At 39.2% G+C, this 11,498-nt stretch overlaps 1 long non-coding RNA gene across 1 annotated transcript; it reads right to left on the bottom strand.

The window, feature by feature from the left end:
- Positions 1-561: 561 nt before the first annotated feature.
- On the bottom strand, positions 562-10,022 carry LOC122465942. The gene is made up of 3 exons (XR_006291096.1): positions 9,926-10,022; positions 2,778-2,889; positions 562-2,285 (listed from the first exon to the last, which is right to left on the bottom strand). It is a non-coding gene; the product is annotated as an uncharacterized LOC122465942 (long non-coding RNA).
- Positions 10,023-11,498: the final 1,476 nt, after the last annotated feature.

The following is an 11,498-nucleotide window of genomic DNA, read 5'->3' as shown; positions in this document are numbered from 1 at the left end:
CTGATAATTGTCTAGCCTTGCTTCATCCCAAGACTATCAATGGAAAACTAAGTCTTGCATTACATTACCAGTTAACCAAGAGGGGAGACAACTCCCTCCTGCTTGAATTAAGTAATTTCAAATTTACTCTCTGTTCCAATTGGAACAAAATGTTTGCAAAACAAATAATTTGAAAAATTTCAAATTGGAATAAGGGAAGAATATGTTAAGTGGGAGAGTCTGGGAGAGAGATGCCTCTAGGTGACAAGAGAGTGGCTTAGCTGAGGTTTATGAAAAAAATTACCATGCAATTTGTGACCATTTCTGTTAATGGAAAGAGGACTGTGTTCATTCTGTAAATAAATAAATTACATTAGAAAATATCTTGGCTCAGTATCACCAATTTTTCTTCCAATGGGAAAATGACCTGCTGCAAAGGCCACGAAAGTCTGATAACACCTAGTTAAAAGGGGCAATAATAATACACTTACAACTAGACTAAGCTGTCATTTTGTCCTGACATTTGTGAGGACTGAAAATTGGAAAAGGCAAACTAATGGCATTGTAAAACACATCATATCTGAGCTGTCATAGGTAGCACTTTATTGTATTGTTACAATTGGGTAGTCTGAATCCATTAAAGATTGATAAGTACAATAGGTGTCCATACACTATTCTTCAAGGAAATCATTTTGGATAGAGTCAGATGGCCACTGGGATAGAGAAACAATGATGTAAGGCAGGCATTGGTTTTAGCAATGCAAGTTCTGAACATAGAAGATGGACAGACAGTAATAGCACACACATTGCAAGAGATAGACATTTTTACAAGTTTAAAATGTTGGTATAAAGAACAATCTTGAAATATCAGCATTATGCACAAAGGACTACTACCCAGCTTTTGGTAATATGTAGTTGGAGGGTCAATTTATTTTTCTTTCTTATGGGTATCAATACATTCATCTATGTTCTTCAATAAAACTAGCAGGGGGTGATAAGTATAGGGTAATAGTTAAAATGCTGAACAAGTACCCCCATTTAACCCATGATTTACCATTGTGGATTTATTTCCAGAACCCACTTCCTTTGGAACAAATTGTCATGAAGAATATGCTTTGACAGTTATAGCTTACATATGAAGATGGAATAAAAGAGCCAGCATCCAATGGAATAACAAGAACCAATATGGGAGCTAAGTGTTCAGCATTTTTGAAAATTAGACCACCTGCTTAGGTGCCTAAATATGGATTTTTGATAACTTTAGGCTCCTATGGTTGAAATTTTTAGCCAAAGATGTTGAGGCAAAATGTAGAGCGAAAGAGGGACTATTTCATGGATTACACAGAATTCTAATCCATTTTGCTTGTAACAAAAACAGGAGTTTTACCATGACCTCCAGAGGTGAAAGTCTAGTTCACTAACATGCTCAGTCCTAGAAACTTGAATATTATTAGTTTTTTGTACTGCCAACCATAATATATAGAACAGAAACCTGGGCACATTCTAAGAAAGTGGAGAAGAAGCAAAGAGATAAGTACTGAAGCATGGAAAAACCGTAAGTGATATCGAATGGCTCACCACAAGAACAGCTAAATGTATTAAAGAGCAGATGAAGTGTAACAGGGTGCAGAGGCTTTCCTTGTCTTGCAGCCAGTAAACTCAGTCTCACACAAGTATAGAGGGAGGAATAATGAGGCAGGGCTGCATACTTAAGGCCCAATCATTCTCGCAGCGGAGGAATAGAAAACTGTTAAATAACAGATAGACTTGATAAAAGCTGAGACACAAAAGACGCAAAAGGCTTTTGGGAAGGCAGAGTTCCAAACCTCTTTGCCACAGGGTTGGGTTGTTACCCAGATTGTTTGTTTTCTAGGTATGTAAGAATGAAACCTTGAAGATGATAACTTGGTGACTGAAGGCTTCATTTTAGTAGATGATTTTCAAAAATGCACCTTCTAAAATTAAACAGATTTCTTCATTTACTGGGTATTCTTGGCCGGGGCATGATATTACTGACAGCCAATCAGAAAGTCCTGTGTTCTAAGCTTATACTTATAATAAAAATTGCAACTGGGAATCTGAAATTTAAAAACTAATCTCCTTGTAGTGACTACTGTACAGTCCCTTTAATACTTGCTCTTTCTTCTCAGCAACTCCTTATGAGATCTGGAGAATTTTGAAAGAAAACTCTCTAGGATGGTGACTCTTCTTAATAGAATGTTGTTGCTTGAGGTTTTGATGAGTCCAAGACAACAGGCAGTCAAATGGTCAGCACTGAAGACAGGGGTGAAGATCCTTAGTCCTCACTATCAAAAAGGAAAGGGTGATTCCAGGAAAAGATGAGTGAATTATTCTGACACCTCATATGTGTCCACCCAAACCAAAGACCTCCTCCCCCATTACATTTGCATTAAATAGATCTCAGAAAATGAAAACTATGCCATATTATTTCAAATAAGTCAAACCTCTTCAAATTTGCCTGGTACTCTCCCCAAGAGTGCAATAATATCAAAATAATTGAGGCGTAGCAGAAGTGATCCATAGGCTGTGGAAGCCCCTAGGAGTGTCCAAGGGAACAGATTCTCCCCAACAGGGGCTGAAAGGACAGCCCCAAAGCCAGCAACAATGCCACCTTTTGTAGGTGCTTCTCCTTAGTTTTCTTTCACCAGGTTTACAGCTCGCCAAACAAAAGTGGCGAGGAAACAAAATGTTAAATGAGGGGCATAAGAAAATTCTGAAACACCAGGTGCACCTTCCTGCATTTGAGAACAAAAAGTGTATGCAAAAAGTAAGCCTACCTGGTATTTATCTTGGATTCTGTGCTAGAATAACTTGCCAGTAGCAAATTCCACACACTGCAACCATAGTTCCTTCTACACACTCACGTTTCCCATCATCCGCACATACACACTGCATAGAAAAACATTCAAAAAGCCAGTATCAACATTATAAAAAAAGTCCCCTAAAGCAGGTTATCGCCTCCCCTATATATTGGAACACAGGGCTCTTATGCCCACCACCCATTTACAGCCAACTCTTCCAAGCCTCCTTGTCCTACATGATCATGTCCCCAATGATATTTTATATAGAAACTCAAATGAGTATTTTCAGTAATGTTTTGCCATTAAACACACTTTCTTTTTAATTTGTCTCCCTCATTTTCTGTTATTTCTCTCTTTCTGCTTTACTTCCCTCCTCCTCTTTCTACTGCTTACCTGTCTGTCACTTTTTACCTCAGAGAGCCAAGGTGAGTGAGGAAATATTTTTTATTGGACCAACTTCTGTCAAGGGACAAGCTCCACAGAGCACTTCTTCAGGTGGAGCTCAAAAGCTTGTCTCTCTCATCAGCAGAAGTTGGTCCAATAGAAGATATTACCTCACCCATGTTGGGGGGGTCTCACATCCTCGTACCAACACAGTTACGACAACTCTTTTACATCTCTTGTTCAGTGTCTGTTTTACCTGCACTTAAGGTCTGATCCAGTTCCCATGGACTTGAATGGGAGCTGGATCAGGCTCTTCACTTTCCTTTTTCAATATTCCCTCCTAGATCTCCCACTCTTTGTCATGCTCTTGATTCCCTTGCTTTGCAACTCTTTCCCCTGACTCTCTCCCTGCTCCTTCTCTTACACTTTGCCTTTTTCTACCTAATCACCTGCTGGTGGCTTTTTCCACTCTTTCACTTTTTTTGGGGTCTTTTCTAGTCTCCTTCTGTGACATTACAATCTGGACCAATGAATAGCTATGTCCTGTCAGTTCTCCAACATGTGATGCCTCTTACACTGCTTTGCTGTGAGAGTTACCACTCTTGGCCTGCTCTCACACAACATGTAAGTTACTCCCAGTTATATTGTATGAGTGCTATAGCCAGCCACTCATGAATTATACTGCAGAGCAACAACAGCAAACTCCCAGTCTCAGACTTCCCCCAGAAATGTATGTCTTGTACTGCCCAGCTCTCTCCTGGACAATACAAGCTCATATAAAGTCTGTCATTTTATTAACAGAAAATGGTATGCACAAATTCTGTTATCCCAAATGGAATTTCCCCAAACACTTCAATCCAAACACACTGATTTAGATAAAACAGTAAAGCAAGTTTATTAACTACAGAAAGATAGGTTTTAAGTGACTGCAAGTAATGAGGCATAAGAGTCAGAATTGGTCACAAGAAAATAAAAATAAAACACAACTAATGCCTAACTTAACTAAGTGCATTCAAAGCAAAGGTCTCTCTCACCATGTTTCAGCATTCTTACTGGCTGAATTTCTTTCAGCCAGGATCCCTCCCCCAGTCTAATACTGCTTCCTTATTCTTCAGGTGTTGTTGATGCAGTGGGTAGAGAGAAAGGAAGAGATAATTTGGGGCATCTGCTCTTCCTTCTTTCTCTTCTTCAAGCATCATCTCCAGCTGAAGTTCAGGAAATAGAAAGTCTGTATCAATGGGAATCCCAAGCTGTTTCTTTATCAAGATGTAGATTTTTCTCCCACATCATCTTTCCTGTCAAAGAATGGCCACTTAACTAGGTGATGGTCCATTTGATTTTGTTGACTCCGGCTGAGGCATCAGCTAGTCTTTTGTCTGGGGAACTGGTTTGTGACTGCTCTCCAGACTTGGAACATGTATTAGTAATATCATACAGTAGAATTTTATAATTTTAATATACAATGTTGCCACACATTTTACCAGGATAATAATGATCAGCAAATTATGAGTTTTCAAATGATACCTCACAAGGCATACTTTGTACAAAATGTATCAATCTTGTAAAAGGGATGAACATAGGGGTGCAGACTGGCACTCTATCACCCCTTTTTTGAACTTTCCAAGTCTCTCTCCACCCATTCTGGATCTAGTCATTCCATTCTCTCTATATCCCAGATGCTTCTAGTGTGTATCCTTCCTTTACTTAGGTCTGGCTTCAGGACTTTGGGGAGGGACAATAAGATGATGCTGTTAAAACTCCACAGTGAATCTGACTCCTTTTTAAAAATAAGTGCGTGTGTGTGTGTGTGTCTCTGTGTGAGAGAGAGAGGGTAGGAGGAGGGGGAGGCGCAGGTGGAAATCTTCAGCTCACCACCAGCTTTCTGGAGTAGATGAAGTGAAGTCCAGATGCCAATGTTGGGTTCAGTCCATAGTTTTCAGTACAGCTGGTTGAAAAATGGTAGGGTTTTTTTTTTTTTCAAATAATTTACATAACTTTCAGAATAAAATTATTTTGAGATTTTTAAGTGTTTTATTTATACTTTCTCCCTTCTGTCATCCTTTACTCATTTTTCCTTTTTTCCATTTTTCCACTGAAAAAGGGAATAGAGAAGTTAAAAGTGTGAAAAATAAAAAAAAACTGAACAAAAACCGACAATTTTTAAATTTGTGTTTTGCTGAAAAAAATAGAATATTTTTAAAAATGAAACATTTTTCACAAAAAGTTCAGTTCTGAAACAAATCAATCTGCTGTTTTAAAAAAAATCCATTCAGAAAACTTCAGTCACCTCTAGTGAACAATGTATAACAATGGTTCAATAGAGAAGTCTCTAAGTAAGCTGGGAATGACATGGACCATGCGGCCCCAGTCCACCTCTGGGTTGTTTGTACAACCTGTGCTGATTTCTAGTGGTGTTTAGATTTCAAAGATACCAGAGTATCCTGCACCTACTGAGACACTTTCTAACAACTTGTAAAACATTAAAAATGCTCTGGGCCTGCCAAAATGGTTTTCTAAAACCTCCTGCACTACAATCCTGATACCATTTTGTAATGGCAATTCAGAATTCAAGAAATGTAAGGCAAGCAGTGTTAACTTGATAGGTAAGCTTTGATCTTTTTGAATCAAAGTATTTAAAATCTTTTTAGCAGCTCAAGACTCACACCCCGATTCTCAGTTATGCCATAGCCCCTTTATGTCAGCTCTGTTGACAAAAATGGCCTATGAAGTTGGCAGAACCAGCCTCCAGGGGAATTCCCATAATGCATGAGTCTTCCAATGAGTGTCCCTACCTGCCCTCAACCCCAAGTATATGCATGATGGTGGAAGGAATGAGTGATCAGAGTACACTGCCCTCTGGCTGTTCTAGGCTATTGCATTGGGAAGTTGCAGGCAAACATAAATATATCAACCTCTGTGGTTGGTATGGTGCATGGCTGCCTCCGCAAGCAAGGAGCCCACACACGTGCTATATAGTATGTATATATAGTACTGCATATTCTGTTATCTCCTCTCCCAAAATGCACTGAATTTAGCTCAATGCAGTTCAGACAGAGGCCTTGGATTTCCTTTCTTATTCATTTTTTAATTAATACTTACAACACTAAGTTTGCCCATTATGCAAACACTTACACATATGGTTAACTGTGCTAATGAGAGTAGTCCCACTCACAGCAGTAAAGTTAAGCATATGTGCAAGTGTTTGTAGGATTGGGGTCTAAATTATTTCCTGTCCTGGACATCTAAATTCACCACTGTTACTTAACAGGAGAGAACATTCTATGTTAAATGTATGTGATTAACTAACATGGTTGTTTATGCTTGAAATATAATTATTAATATAACTCATGCAAAACTGGAACCACAAAATTGTATGGGGAATATATTCAGGGACTCCAATCATATTGGGAGAATCTGTGAGCATTAACACAAAACGTAATAAAGTATACAGGCCCAGATCATCCTCTCCCATGGAACCCTCCCAGGAGGGTCCTTGCTGCACACCAGGGCTGGCTCCAGGGTCTTTGCTGCCCCAAGCAGCAAAATAAACAAAACAAACTTGCCGCTGAATGCGGTGGCGGAATCCTGCCCGCCGAACACGGAGGCGGAGTTATGGTGCGGCTGCCGAATTGCTACTGGCAACCGAAGAAGAGTCCCGTCCCGGCGCGGAGTGACCGCCGAATTCCCGCTGCTGCCGAGGGCGGATTGCCGCCCCAGAACCCGACGTCCTGCCGCCCCTTTACATTTGCCGCCCCAGGCACTTGCTTGGTTCGCTGGTGCCTGGAGCCGGCCCTCTGCACGCCCCCGAGACTTGGCATTTCCAGGGGTGTGCAGGAGGCCTTGTGTTTCTACAGTAGTTCTGACTATTGGGCCCTTGACAGTACAGCACCCTTGGAGATAGGTGCCATGGATGTCTCCTGGCAGCAGCTGCCTTCAGGACCAGAGTCACCATAGAAGAATAAGGCTTAGATAATCCTACAGATGAATTATCTCTTTTTGACTAATCTCTATAGGGCCAGTGGTGGGGACAATGTACATCCACCCTGATCCCCTCCCAGCTACACTTTCTCTCAGTCCTCCCAATCTCGACAGAGCCCAGACTACATGGAGAAGTCTCCACAGTGGCTGGGGAAAAGATGTGAGGAGAACAATGTTGAAGAGGTAGCGGAGTCTCACTTCTGTGCAGAAAAGGGGAGATCGCTATGCAGAGGGTCCCTTCCCTGTATAGGCCTAAGTGGCAGGATCTGGGTCATAAAAGTTAAAGTACAATATTTTTCTTGAATTGTGGGCTTTATAAGACTTCAAAGAAATGGAAACAGAGACAGACCAATGTTGGAAATGTAATACAGAAAATTCTGATTTAATACACATATGGTGAAATTATGTGATACTATACAATATTGAGAAAATATTAAACAAATTATGAATGAATTGTTGGCATAGAATGAAAATTCCCTATTGGATACAAGAATGGTTCTCTTGGACACCCCACCTGAAGGTGATGTGGCTTCTTCTCAGAAGCAGACATTTCTGCATATTAGTTTTCTTTTTGCAGATTTATGTCTTACATGACAATGGAAATCAGAAAGGCCCCCAGCAGTACGTGACTGAGTTTGAGAAGTTTCACAGAGTATCACCAATGAAAAACTAGTTTACAGGAGAAGAAATAAGACTACTGAGAAAAAATTGAAATCTTTAGCTGGACACAATGATGTAAAAAAGACTGTTTCATTATACTCGGTGGGTTGAATCATGCGCGTGAATAACTTTACTCATATGAACAGTCCTACTGAAGTCAATAGAAGTACTCACTTAAAGTTAGGCATGTGCTTAAACACTTCAAGAAATCACAGCCTTACAATCTAGGTCCCATTACATAAAGCAAGAATCTCGATGATACTCCTGGTACGCTCATTTCAATAAAGAATTTTTTAAAAAAAATTCCTTAATAGTTCCTAAGGAACCATAAGTGACTAACGTGTAAATCCTTCTTAGTTTGTGGACTACTGCTTCAATGGACTGTAATGCATTCTCTAGCATTAAGGTTTTAATGCTCCAAAGTACATTCTCAGAAGCTGGCTTAAATCTGTGTGCTAAAATTCATTTGGAATTTGTTTTCTAAAATAGATTAACATTCTCACAGACAAATGTGGGTTTTTTTTGTGTATGTAAAAAATACCCTCACACTTCTACACACATATTTTCCTCCAAGTTACTCTGAAGTGCTTGGCTATAGTATGGAGACACAGTTTGAAAAAATTAAATTGACAAAATAGAACAATGTTAAAGTTGCTTATTTTTAAAGAAAAGTCAGAAACCGTTACTCCTAATTGGTTTCCCATTCCTGAAACTTCAAAAGGTCTCAATAATTTTTAGTAGGTCTCTAGCACAATCTCTTCATTCAATAAAATGGCCAGATTCATCCCAGCTATAACTGCACTGACTTTACTAGGGTTATATAAAGGATAAATTAGACTCATTCACTCAGTATCTGTACCACCAGAATTTTTCAGTTTTCACTATGTGACTTTCACAGGTTAACAGAGCCTAACCAGAACAAAAATAATTTTGCTATATGCCTGATCAGAAAGCTTTATAATACTTATTCAAAATAAAAATTGTTACCACCATTTAGTTCCCACCCTTATAACTAAACATAAAGACACTCCAACATGTGTGACCAGGTAAGTATGTTATGCTTATCTGGTTATTTAAATATAAAATATTGGTTGTTTATTCTGTTAAATTAGAATCTTCTATTATTTTACAGGCAGGTCTCAAAAACTATCACAGAAGCAAATATTCTACACTAAAATGTAGCTGTCTATTAATATGATGTCTTTCACTGGGAAACAGACATAATTCATTGTTACTTTCCCCCATGAAATGGGGGCCTGACTGGATTTTTTTATCCCATTTATTTGTTATTTAGGGCCAGATTGTGAGGCCCTTATTCACATTGGTAAACTGTTATTCACACCAGTAGTTCTACTGAAATAAGGAGCTCAGCTCCAGACCTTAACAACTAATAAGCAATTTATGTCTCACATTATTTGATAGAACAAACTGTTTGGCTCACAGAGGTAAATTTTGTATTTAAAATTATGAATGTCCTAGGAACTTGGTAACTGGATAAGGATAATTGGATAATTTCACCTCTAGATTATTGGATTGAAGCCAGCTCAGCTTGGTGGTAACTAAAGGTCATTTGTCATCTGACATATATTTGGTGACCCGTGAAAAATTAATTGATGTACTCAGTAAACAATAATTGCTGTACAAGTGTCTGTGAGGTAATGGAGCCTCCTAAGTGGGAAACTAGAGACCTGATCCAAAGCTCATTCAGGCAATAGGACCCTAGCTTCCAACCCAACCCAGAATTTTTCAATTCCTCTGTACAACGAACTAAGAACATACACTCATGACACAAGGGGAAGAGGTTTCCAGTGGTAACATATGCCTGGGTTGAAAAAGGGTACTTAACAACCTCCATTTTTCTATTCCTTCATGCATATTGAGTAATAAATGCTTGGTTTCCTGTTTTTGTCTCCTCTTTTCTTAGAAGGCTACCCAGATACCTTTTCTTTACAAGTCTGGTGCTTCCAAAACCCAAAGTTTGAGAGGAAAATGCCAGGACTGGTCATTTGAACAATTCCTTGAGTTAAAAACCTTTTCTTTACACCCACGTTTTAAAACACAATTTAAATATGTTGTTTTACCTGATGGGTGAATCTACTCACCTGTTGCTTCTGGAGATTCCTTCTTTTGGCCTGGTTTAAAAGCTGCTTTATACAGGGTTGTGGAGGCTCAGTTGAAGGGTATCCTGGGAATTGAGTTCCTAAGCTGAGTGCTAAAGCCTGGGAAATAGGCAGTATGGAATTCTGGGAAACTGTCTCCTCACAAGAGGCCGGGTGCTGAAGTGAGCAGTGATTGTCTGTGTGCTACATTTTGTCATCTTATTTTGCTTTTACCCTATGCCTTGAGCTCTGTCTCTTAGTGCTATTTGTTGCAGTAATAAAAAGTGACTTCATTTGCACATTGGTGTCTGGCAGTACTTTCTTCATGAACCTGTTAGGGTGTCTGTTATCTATTGTAATTGCCCTTCAGTTAGCCTCTCTTGTTGACACTGGGCCAGATCCTCAAAGGAATTTAAGCACATAATACTGGGAATTAGATGCCTAAATACCTTGGAGGACTGGGGCCAGTGTTACTACAGACTGAATGAGCCAGGAGTCAGTAGCATCTTTGGAGCAAAACCCTTCTTTAAAAAATAGTTCTGAATTAGCATGTGCTGTGTCTACATTAGCCTTTCTGGGGAATCTACTACTGTCTCACTATGACCAGTGGAGCTGCACCAGTGGAGACAGTGGTGGAAGTGCTAGTGTGCACACGGCCCAAGGATTTTTAGCATGTATCAACTAAATCTGAGCAGAGCAGGTTTAGCTGGTACAATGATAAAAATGCCAGTGCTCTGTCTATACTTATGTTCCCACTGATGAAACTGCAGTGGTGGTAGTGAAATGATGTGAGATTTCCCCAAAGAAGTTACTGGAGATTGAGCCTTGATTTGAATTCAACTGTTAATAGAGCCAAAGTGGGAGGGGCAAGCTTCCTTAACTTGTGCTATGCCCCCACAGGTTGACTGCATTTTCACTTTGATCTGTCCAAACATGACAGTATCCCTTCAGCTTTCTAGCTTAAGAAACTGAGAGTGCACACTCCCTCTTATTTAATTTTTATTAGCTAAAATTGATGATGTAAAGTTAGAATGGGAAAGTATTTTTAAGCCACTTACTTGTTTCCTGGCATGCATCCTGGGCCAGTAATGGGGTCCACCATGACTGCAACAAATAGGATAGGAATAATTAAATGGATTAGGGAACTAGTAATTGTTCTCATTACTTGTGTCAGTGTTTAAAAGTAATTAAAATTTGGCAAAGATGATTTTCAGATATAAGCAGCTGGTGTCTCAGATTCTCATTAGGGAGGTAAGTTACCAAAAATGAAACACCTGTTTATATATCAATGCTGCTGCAGTTTAGCAGCACGCAACATTCCTAGAGCTGTTAAATATATGCGTTATGCCAACAAAAATTCAGCCACATATTTACTTAAGCCTTGAATAAATACGGCTGATTTCTAACAAAAATCTAAGTAAAGTTTCACCTGAGGTTAATAAGACGCAAAGTAAGAAAATGTGTCATTTATAAGAAATATAACCATGAAGAGTAATACAAGGTAAATAGCTATTTTTTTAATGCAAAATGGGATTTTAAAAGAAAAATCCTCCATTCTGACTGGCTGTCAGCATAT

Source organism: Chelonia mydas, chromosome 5 (assembly GCF_015237465.2).
Source record: "Chelonia mydas isolate rCheMyd1 chromosome 5, rCheMyd1.pri.v2, whole genome shotgun sequence".
Lineage (NCBI taxonomy): Eukaryota > Metazoa > Chordata > Testudines > Cheloniidae > Chelonia > Chelonia mydas.
Note: the sequence above shows the minus strand (reverse complement) of the source record. Positions and strands in the feature narration are given on the sequence as shown.